The 12,110-nt window shown below is 35.4% G+C and overlaps 1 pseudogene; it reads left to right on the top strand.

Annotated features, from left to right (window-relative positions):
* The first annotated feature begins 6,294 nt into the window (after positions 1-6,294).
* Positions 6,295-10,956, top strand: LOC125268190 (annotated as a pseudogene).
* The last annotated feature ends 1,154 nt before the right edge of the window (positions 10,957-12,110 follow it).

Here is a 12,110-nt window from a genome sequence, read left to right as displayed (position 1 = left end):
TCAAGTTGTTCCAAACCTGTATGAGTTTCTTTCTTCTGTTGAACACAAAAGAAGATATTTTAAAGAATGTTGGTAATCAAACAGTTGGCGGTAGCCATTGACTTCCATAGTAGGAGAAAAGGTATGATGGAAGTCAATGGCTACCGCCAACTGTTTGATTACCATCATTCTTTAAAATATCTTCTTTTGTGTTCAGCAGAAGAAAGAAACTCGTACAGGTTTCGAACATTAGGGTTATAATAAATGATGACAAAATTTTCCTTTTTGGGGGGTGAACTATCCCTTTAGACAATGATTTTCCGCCACCTGCTGGCAATTTTAGTATTATTTCATTTTAGCTGAGTGACTGAGATGCGAAGATTGAATGCTGTTTTTGTTTTATGTTATGATTGTAACAATAGTTCTAGTTAAAGAGATAGAATGCGTTTATAATTAGAAAGAGTATGGCTTTCAAAATGGTTAAAAAAAACTAAATTCATATTTTATTTAAATATTAGTAATATTTGAATGGTATTCGAATTTAAAAGGAATCATTTCAATAAGGGGAAAAAAAAAAGCTTTGGCTTGTCTCCTGAGGCACAATGTGCAAAATATCAATGCGCTGAATTAAATTGTTTACTCAAATGTTTATTCTCTGATTGTTTCTTTGAAACGGGACTCCAAATTACAAAGGCCACCTCTGGGGACAAATCAAAGAATTCAGTTCACTGAAAGAATTGGTTCTCCCTAAATGTCCCCAGAGACACAGATGCAGGTCATTAAAGCTGCAGTGGTATTTCTGTGTAGCACCAACCAGGGTTATTATAGTTAACTAAAACCATAAAAAAACAAAAACGTATTTGTTACTTGAATTAAAATAAACATTAAGTGAAATAAAATAGACTTATTTGATAGTCATATATATAGTAGCCATATAATGACTGATTATACAGTATGGCCAACAGTCATGTAATCAGTCAGATCTATATTCGGTTTTCAAATTTATTAATTTCAGATTATTCCAATCTGATAAAGACAATTGAAACATCATGTTATCTCTCATCTGATATAAACATCACATAATTATCCACATCATCACTCTTCCTAAACTGTGAACTGTGCATACTTCTTCAAACTTGAGTAAATGATGAAAAATCATTTAGTCTATTGCTGAAGTCACCATTATTCATTCTAGATAAATGATGTGTTATGTTCAAACAGGACAGATCATGAACACACGGATGCTACTTCGCTCAGTATACAGTAACATAAGATTTCACTGCAAAAAATGCTGTTCTTACTTAGAGTTTTTGTCTTGTTTCTAGTCAAAATATCTTAAAGTATCATTTTCTTGACAAGTAAAAATTATTTTCTTGTTTTCAGGAAAAATAAGTCAAAATTAAGTAAGTTTTTCCTTAAAACAAGCAAAATAATCTGCCAATGGGGTAAGCAAAATAATCTTATTTCAAACCAAGAATAAGCTATATAATCTTGTTTTCAGTTTGGACTAAGATTATTTTGCTTGAGAACTTTAAGATATTTTGACTAAAAACAAGACAAAAATTCTAAGTAAGAACAGCATTTTTTGCAGTGTTACAGTAACATATTATACTCAAAACACAATGTGCATGAATTTCTGCCATTATAATTCATGTTTTACAAGGTTTTGGTGGACTTATTAATTTATTTGTGAAGCCTGTCTGACTGTATTCATGGTATAAAATGATTTAAGCTGTCAACAAATGCGATTTGGAAATTACAGAGAATCTGTAGAAAGTGAAAGCTCAGTTTGTTGTGTATAGTTTATTTAAGAGAACTGTTTTTATTTTTCAAAATAAGATCTGAATGATTCTGTTTCTGTTGTAACTTGAAACATGCCATTTACTATAAAAATTTTAATAGCTAATGTTCTTCAATTTCCCTGTCATCTATTTCGTAATCCAGAAACGATGCACAGATGATAATGTTTGTATCAGCGGCATCTGATGGAGTCTGATGGATAATTTCAGACCTCAGCTGGATGAAATATGAACCCGATATCCTCATTATGAGCCCATATGAATATGATGTTTTCCTTTTTAACAAGCTCTATTTATACACAATATTGGCAGCTGGATCAATCTAGAGTTATTCATGAGCTCTCATATTCCTCAGCTGTCACTCAAATGATCTGATACATGCATGATGGATAATTTAGATTAACATAAATTGCAAACCTCCCAGGATGCATCTGGGCTGACAGCTCTGTATGTTAAATGAGTCCATAAGTACCAGACTTTACTAGTACAGACCGAATCACTGCAAATCTGGTCAGCAAATTTATGTGCGCAAAATAACTGGTTTTAACATTTAAAATAATTTAAATGGTCTGTTGTCCTTCAACTTTTAGCTTGAATAATCTAAAAACTCTCATATTATCAGACTGATGATTATGGCGGTGATTGATTGGCATATTGCAACATGTTTACATCAGTCGTGAAACTTCTGCTAGAAATATTACTGAAAAAAAGAAACTCCTGAAGAAAAACTCTCAATGTGTCCATGATCGTAGCTCTGGGTTCATACAGCAGCACCTCATGATGAGATGATTCATTAAAGCTGTCTGTTTGTGCTGATGTAAGAGTTTCATGTGCTGATGCTACACATTCATTTCAGTCCGTCGGGTTTAATTATATCCAGAAAAATAAATGAAAACCTAATGAAACAATACATGAAATCCAACAGCCAAAACACACATAATCGGCTCATTGGAGGAATGTACAGCTCAAACAAAACAAGAAGAGAGAGAGAATAAACAACAAAAACAAACAAAAAACCCCAGAAATGTCTACTTCATGTGATGATGTCTTTTATAATCGCCTTTGGTCAAGCTTTTGAAAGAAACAAAGGAGAGGTTAGGATTTCTTACAAAGAGGCACAAGTAGGTAAGTAAATAAATCAGTAAAAATTAATAATCATAAATATAAGTAACTGTATTTTACTGATCACAGACAGAAGTTCTGCGCCTTCCAACACTCAATGTTATCCAGCAGGGGGCGCTGATGCTTAAGAAATAACTTTAACCAATATAACCTGTATGACTGCTGAAATTAAGTTCATGTCTATTAAGCCCTAAAAAGGACAAAAACACCATAAAAGTATCACATTGTTGCAACTTCTCTCTTCCCAGTATGACTAGGATACAATTTAAAAAAACACTGCTTAACATGTATGTCATAATAAGAGCATGTCATGTTCATCCCTTTGTCACTCTAACAGAAAAAGCACATTATCTCTCTCTTTAACTCTTTGTCCAACATTTATTGACATAATCAAAAGATTTTTAGTGCTTTGATGCATTTGCATCACCAAGTGCATGTTTATGAGCAGGTAAAAGTACAAAATAGATGCAGATATAATGTATGTAGCTTACACAGCTATGGATGTGTATGTCTGATAGTGTTATTACTTATAAAAAATCACTGAAACAAATCTCTGAAGTTCATAATGTGAAATTGAATGCACGTCTATTCATGTATACAGTGTTTGTCATAAAACATTGTAGGTTTACAGTGTATTTTTATTTAGGTGTAAATTATTGTCCATACAAGATATTGGTATTCTTTATTAGATTTGATTTAGCCCACTTTCCATTCTCAACTGGGTAAGCACATAAAAAGCAAGTAAATAAATTTTTATTAAATAATAGGTTTAAGACATTATCTATGACTGTATAGAATCTGTCAAGATGGCTTTGATTCTATTAGACAAAAGTAAGACTGATCAGGACATGACATTTTCCTGTGCCCCCTCTAATGAATCAAAGTTGGTACATTCTCACTTTTAGAATTCCTATAAAATCAGTTCAGCTTCCTGTTTGTCACCAGGCTGGTCCATTCTCACAACGCACCAGGTACCAAACATTTCAAGTCATTTTAATTCATTTTTATTTAGGTGTAAATTATTGTCCATACCAGATATTGGTATTCTTTATTATATTTGATTAGATTTAATATATGATTTAGTACATTATATATGATTGTATAGAATCTGTCAAGATGGCTTTGAGAAATGAAAAAGCAATATTTTGTTGTTCGGCAGTAAAGATCCTCCTAAGGTTTGTTTAGGTTTATTTATTCCATTATTTAATCATTATTTAAATTCTTCTTTGTCTTGGGTGTGTTATAAATGAACTAATGTTGACGTTATGCTCCTGATGTTCATTGCTGATGCGATAGAGGTAGATTTGAAAAAAATACATTACTGGATTTATATTTATGTATTGTTTAATTTGATTTTGCATGTGTTAATATGGATTTTAATTGACTACCGGAATGCCAGTATATTTTCAGATGCTTTAATCTCTTTTAGTGACATTTGACTTTTCTATTAATACAGAAATAATAACAGAAACAGAACTATGAAAAAGTGTGAAAAAGAATCCAGATAGATAGTTAAATATTCAAAGGCTGTATGTACAGTCATGTGAAAAAGAATGGTTTTATGTATCAGGAAATAAAAAAATATGATTTAATTGCTTGTAAAAACCAACCTTTAGAAGCAATAACCTGAAGTATTTATTTTCTATAAAACTCTGACAGCGTTGTGGAGGAATTTTGGCCCACTCTTTACAGTATTGCTTCAGTTCATTGAGGTTTGCAGGCATTTGTTTATGCACAGCTCTCTTAAGGTCCCGCCCAGCATTTAACTTGGGTTAAGTTTGAGTTCAGTACCTTAATTTTTTCAGCCATTCTGTTGTAGTCTTGATTGTGTGCTTGGGATCATTGTCTTGTTGCATGACCCAATTTTGACCAAGCTTTGGCTGATGGACAGATGGCCTCACATTTGACTCTAGAATACTTTGGTATACAGAGGAGTTCATGGTCCACTCAATGACTGCAAGGTGCCCAGGTCATGTGGCTGCAAAATAAACCTAAATCACCTTCACACCGTGCTTGACAACTGGTATGGGGTGTTTCAGATTCCTCTCGGATTTAATCAAAAATACCTTAAATGGTGATTTGAAGATGAACGAATGTCTTACGGGTTTGGAACAACATGAGGGCAAGTACTTAATGACAGAAATTTCATTTTTGGGTGAACTAACCCTTTTGCCAAATAACTAAGCCCATGCACTGACTCCTTACAATGACAAATAAAGATAAAACCAACCAATATTGTCTTTTTATTTATTGATCAATGCAAAGATGAATATATAATAATCGTGTGTGGCATAAATCCTGGCCATCACAATGCTGTGTTTGGTTTTCACCAAACGTAGCACTGTGAATTATGGCCAAACATCTCCGCTTTGGTCTTGTCTGTCCAAGGGATATTGTTCCAGAAGTCTTGAGGAATGTTTAGATGAAACTTTGCAAACCTAAGCCATGCTGCCATGTTCTTTTTAGAGAGAAGTGATAGGAGAAATTAAGTATTTAAGTATTTCAACTACTGCTTCTCTAAGATCATTGCTGATGTCTTTCCTCCATGTCATTATGTTAACACACAACTGAAAGCTCCAGAACATCAAACTGCTAAAACTTCTGCTTTTATAGAGGTGATCACACTTGCTTATGATCATTTAATCAAAGACATATGATTAGCAGCAGTGCCTGACTGCCACTTAGCCTCTTAATTCCTAAGGGTGTTACTTAGTTTGTCACACATGGCTTCTCCATTTTTTGCATAGCTTTTGTTAAATAAACCAAGACATGGTGTAATATCTCATGTGTTGTTGTTCATCTGAGGTTGTATTTACCTAATTTTAATGCTTGCCAAGGACCCGATGATTTTTTATCATGTCCTGATACTAAAGCCATAGAATTCAAAAGGGTGTACTTTCTTTTTCACATGACTAATAATTTATACTGTATGTGTTCAGTGTTCAAACCGAAATTAAATGTCCACATGAGAATAGCAGCAGCTCTATTGGCCATTAACAAAGTTCATGTCTGTGTATAAACTCTATATCAAGGAATCAGGAAAGTGGAGTTAAGCAGATCATGAAGTTTCTTCTAGCAGTGTTGAAATGGGTGTTTTGGACTGAAAAAAAAAAAAAAAAAAAAAAAAAAAAATCTGGTTTTGGCAGGTAAAATTCAAATCTCTTTGGCTTACTGACATAAAGAAATTACTGAATAAACACTAACTAACTCTCTGCTCATGTGTGTGTGTTTACAGAAGGCATAGTTTGATTTAGTATATTAATGTGTATTAGTGTTAAAGGCGAACAGTTCATTTTATAGGACACCAAAAAGATACATATTTTTTTATTTTTTTTTATTTATTTCATCTAACTGAAGTAAATTGTTTTATATTCATGTTCTGTGTTCACAGAGCACTGCTTTTACAATGAATGTCAATGAGAGGAGAGCGGCCATTAGCTGTCCCACTAATATTGGTGTTGAAGTAGCGAACTCTAACCTGGGGTAAGTAGAAACATAATTTAACTGCTGCACTGAAATGAGAAATTATTTTAAATACTAAGACACATTAGGTTTTGAGGTAAAAGTATGGAAGTGATTATGAATGGTTGAAATTATTGTATTTGACCACTTGTAGATTACTTTTCAAGATTATCTACAAGTAGACCACAGACAGCAGTTATTTACACAGTTTGTAAAAATATATTACAGCAAAATTAAGATATCTAGATTTTTACCTTTGTTTACAATTTTTATTTAGCAAGCAGCATGTCAAAGAAGCATCCCTGCAGACACACAGACTGCTTAAGAGGACTAAAGACCCGCAGCGCGCTTTTCACCAATCAGTGAATGATGTCCTTCAGAGAGCCAAAGACCGACACAAAACCAGCATGAAGAACAAGTACGAGAGCTTATCTGAGGGAAACAAACTAGAAGAGACTCAAACCCTCCTGAACAGGATCTACACACAGCTCTACATCATAAAGGGAGAGAGTGAAGGAGTGAATGAAGAACATGAGGTTTTACAGATGAAGAAAGCAGCCAGAACACAAGACACTCCAATCTACTGCAATGACATCTTTAAACCCTCACATCAACCAGCATGTGAGGAGAAAATCAAGACTGTTCTTACTAAAGGCAACGCTGGAATTGGAAAAACCGTCTCTGTGCAGAAGTTCATTCTGGACTGGACCGAGGGAAAAGCCAATCAGGATGTAGATTTCATGTTTGTGCTTCCATTTCGAGAGCTGAACTTGATTAAAGATCACCAGTACAGTCTTCACAGACTTCTGCTGGACTTTCATCCTGAACTTCAAGATCTGGACTCAAAGATTTATAAGGAGTGTAGAAGTTGTGTTCATCTTTGATGGTCTGGATGAAAGCAGAATCACACTGATGTTTTCAGATGTTGAGAAAGTTTGTGATGTGAATGAGTCTTCATCAGTGGGTGTGTTGATGTCAAACCTCATCAGAGGAGACCTGCTTCCCTCTGCTCTCATCTGGATCACCTCCAGACCAGCAGCAGCCAATCAGATCCCCTCAAAATACATCAACCGTGTGACCGAAATTCAGGGTTTCAATGAGCCTCAGAAGGAGGAATATTTCAGGAAGAGAATCAGGGATGAGCATCAAGCCAGCAGAATCATCTCACACATCAGAAGATCAAGAAGCCTCCACATCATGTGTCACATACCTGTCTTCTGCTGGATCTCAGCCACTGTGCTTCAAAACCTCCTGAAACAAGATGACAGTCCAGAAATCCCTCAAACTCTGACTGAAATGTACATCCACTTCCTGCTGACTCAGATCAACATGAGGAATCAGAAGTATGATGAGAGAAAAACAAAGAAACTCCTGAAGTCCAACAGAGACGTGATTGTGAAACTTGCTGAACTGGCTTTCAAACAGCTGATGAAGGGCAATGTGATGTTCTATGAGGAGGACCTGATTGAGAGCGGCATAGACGTCACTGACGCCTCAGTGTACTCTGGGATTTGCACTGAGATCTTCAAGGAGGAATTTGTGATTCAGCAGAGGAAAGTCTACAGCTTCATTCACCTGAGCTTTCAGGAGTTTCTAGCTGCTTTCTTTGTGTTTTACTCCCATATAGTCAAGATTAAGAAATCACTGAAGTCATTTCTAATTATGTTGTTTGGGTCAAAGGAAATCTCTCTGTATGATCAACTAAAAGCAGCAGTTGATAAATCCTTAGAGAGTAAAAATGGACACCTTGATCTTTTCCTGCAGTTCCTACTGGGCGTCTCACTGGAGTCCAATCAGAGACTCTTACAGGATCTACTGACACACACAGTGAACAGCTCCGAGACCATCAAGAGAATCACACAGTACATTAAAGACAAAATCAAGGGTGATGAACGTCTCTCAGCTGACAGATACATCAATCTGTTCCTCTGTCTGCTGGAAATGAAGGATCAGACCCTGTACAGAGAGATTCAGGAGTTTGTGAGATCAGAGAATCACTCAGTGAATCGACTCTCTCCGTCTCATTGCTCAACAATCGCCTACATGCTTCAGATATCAGAGGAAGTGCTGGATAAGTTTGATCTGAAGAAATACAACACATCAGATGAGGGTAGAAGGAGACTGATACCAGCTGTGGTGAACTGCAGAAAAGCTCTGTGAGTATTCATTTATGTTATTGAAGATGATTTTTTTCTGTTAAGAGAGTAACAGAGTACACATTTATAAACATCTCAGTTAATTAAACAGCTTATCTATTTTTAATAATACTCAACTGTTAGTCAAGGTTATAGTTTAGTTCTCTCTCTGACCCTTACAATGCTCTTTTATTTCATTAATGTTAAACTACGTCTTTGGGACTTTGATGGATTTGATTTGCATGACTCAGTGAGTGTGTTTCTGCTTCTTAGCGAACAAATGAATCTATATCAAGCATTTATGTAACCCTTTTATGCTATATTAATAAAGCGCTCCAAGTTACTGTACCTGTGAGCACTGTCATTTCCCCTCACATACAACACTGTAATGATGGTCATGCGTGCAATTCTCAATTTATTGGTGAATGTTAGAACTCACAATTCTGACTTTATAACTCGCAATTGCAACTTTATATCACGCAGTTCTGACTTTATAACTTGCAATTGTGAGTTTATATCTCTCAATACTGACATTTTAACTTGCAATTGCATATTTATATGAGCAATAGATATAAAAAATAGAGTTGTAAACACAATTGTGAGGGGGAAAAAAATCAGAATTGTAAGATAAAAAGTCACAATTACATTTTTTATTTAATATTCAGTGGCAGAAACAAGCTTCAGTAGATATTTATGTGGCACAAATACAATCATTATTTGTGACATCATCAAAATGAAACCTTCAGGGTTCACTTGAGGGAACTAAACAAATGGTTGGAGTAATGGAATCACAAAAAAGCCATAGGTTCCTTAGGTTAGGGTTAGATGTTCCTACAGTTAATAGGGCCCTGGAAAATGAGTCCTGACCTTTTTAAATGTTTACTTAACGTGTGTTAACAGACCATTGAACTAGGGAACATAGGACACTTTTTCACATGTTCATTATGTTCCATATAAATCTGGGGAACATGCTCCTGTGCTATAGTATGTGCTACTGCAAACATTCAACACACTAGCTGATCTTCTGACAATAACAAAGAGTATAATTACATAGTTTTATGTGTCTTCCTGTCAGCTATAAACCACTGAAATAGATCATGAGAAAATATGAGCAGTGTTTCTGGTCATCCATCCAAGCAACTCTTTTTTTTTTTTTATGTAAAATGAGTTTGACGTCTTTTGTGTTTATAGTGTGGACCATGGAGGAGAGATCAGGATTACAACAGGACCACAGAAATGTAAGACACACACTCAAATACACACATGCCTTAATCATTGTTTTTTTTTATGTTATAAATGTAATAATTTCTCTTCTTGTGTTCAGATGCATGTGATCTCACATTGGATCCAAACACAGCAAACACTCGCCTCGCTCTGTCTGAGAGGAACAGAAAGGTGACACATGTGGAGGAGAAGCAGCCATATCCTGATCATCCAGAGAGATTTGATGAGTGTCTTCAGGTTCTGTGTAGAGAGAGTCTGACTGGACACTGTTACTGGGAGACTGAATGGAGCGGGAGTGAGGTTTATATATCAGTGACGTATAAAGGAATCAAAAGGAAAGGAGGGAGTGATGACTGTTGGTTTGGATACAATGAGAAGTCCTGGAGTCTGGACTGGTTTAATAACAGTTTCACTGTCTCTCACAATAATAAGAGCAGAGAAATATCTGCTCCTTCACGTGTCTCTAACAGAGTAGGAGTGTATCTGAACTGGTCGGCCGGCACTCTGTCCTTCTACAGCGTCTCTGACACACACACACTCACACACTTACACACATTCAACAGCATATTCACTGAACCCCTCTATGCTGGATTTATGGTTGATTATGGTAGTTCAGTGTCTCTGTGTGAGATTAAAAAAAAAAAATCCACTGAAAAACAACTGAGACACACAGATGTATGAAAGAAACATACTCAAACGATCTCTCTATTCCTCACAGAGCTGTAAACTCTTTCTCTCTTCTAATCTTAATTTCAGTGTGTATATAGAAACACACTTTGACTTCAGTCTAAATGAGACACACCACAGACTTCTATTGTGTTTTATAAAGAATGCAGCCCATTCTTTGAATAGGTATGCTGATTGAATTAGGACTTGCAACACTCTAGAGTCCGGGGTGGGCTCCTATACCTGAATACTTCATTTGCATGCTTTGTTTAAGGTCGTCTCCCAGGTGCTTTGTCTCTATCCTTAAGCACTGCCCCCTAAAATGTATATAAACTTCAATGTACACTGCCTTAGTTAGACTTGATGACTGCAGCTACTGACAGCACGTGTTCTCAATAAAGAATCTGCTGAAGATACATCCAAGTCTCCTGGTCTTCACTTCTGAGATTTCCAACAACACCCACTGCTGTGATTGGCTAACATCTTTGCATATGAAAAAAAAAAGTATTAAATGTGGAACACTCTTGAATATTTTTAAAACTTCTTTCTATAACAGCTGTCAAGATTAACGAATCGTGTTAATGCATTATACGTAGATCTGTTTCCATCTCACGAAAGCTTGCATCAATGAGCATTGTAGCCGATGACAGCTGACTGCGTGAATGTGGTGATCTTTGTTATTGCAATGCTATTTCTACACTCTCACGAATGCTTTCATCATAACTAACAATGCTATCATGATGTAAATACAACAAGTGGTTCATTGTGCAGTGTAACAGTGCAGTGCTTTGAGATGTAGTTGTGCTTCGGGTGACCCAAGTTCAAGTCCTGGTTCGGTGACCTTTCTCAGTCTCAATAAATATTTATATACCTTCTAATTAAAACAGTACGGAAGCCCTGAACCGCATGGTGAAAAAAAAAAAAAAAACTTGGTGGGGAAGGAAAAAAACCCCGAAAACGTATCTCGTTATTTCAACATAATAAGTCGTTATAACGACATAATATCTCATTATTTCAACATAATAAGTCGTTATAACGACATTATATCTCGTTATTTCAAGATATTAAGTCGTTATAACAACATAATATCTCGTTATAACGACATAATATCTCGTTATTTCAACATAATAAGTCGTTATAACGAAATAATATCTCATTATTTCAACATAATAAGTCGTTATAACGACATTATATCTCGTTATTTCAAGATTAAGTCTTATAACAACATAATATCTCGTTATTTCAACATAATAAGTCGTTATAACGATAAATCTCGTTATAACGACATAATATCTCGTGTACTAATAAGTCGTTAACGACATAATATCTCGTTATAACGACATAATATCTCGTTATTTCAACATAGTAACTCTTCATTATCTGTCAAGTATGATAAAGGACGTGTACTTATCAACGTCCTCAGTGGTGCAAGTAAAGTATTGGACCATCAGTCTAGCTTTTACTGCGATCGCCGCGGTTTCGAATCCGCCTTTTGCCGAGTTCGTTCTTCTCTAGTTTCACATCACATATCAAAAAAGGCATTTATTTTCAATAAAAATTAAAACTATGTTATAAAAGTGCAAATAACCTGTATAACGAGTGTTTAATAACATTAAAAGTATTTATTGGGCAGGGTTAGCAGCATGTTCGATATTACCCACTAGAGGGCAGAATAAGACAGGGAATCAATTAAAGAATGCAATAGTTATGTTGACCTACTGTT

The sequence above is a fragment of the Megalobrama amblycephala genome, linkage group LG5 (genome assembly GCF_018812025.1).
Source record: "Megalobrama amblycephala isolate DHTTF-2021 linkage group LG5, ASM1881202v1, whole genome shotgun sequence".
Classification (NCBI taxonomy): Eukaryota; Metazoa; Chordata; class Actinopteri; order Cypriniformes; family Xenocyprididae; genus Megalobrama; species Megalobrama amblycephala.
Note: the sequence above shows the minus strand (reverse complement) of the source record. Positions and strands in the feature narration are given on the sequence as shown.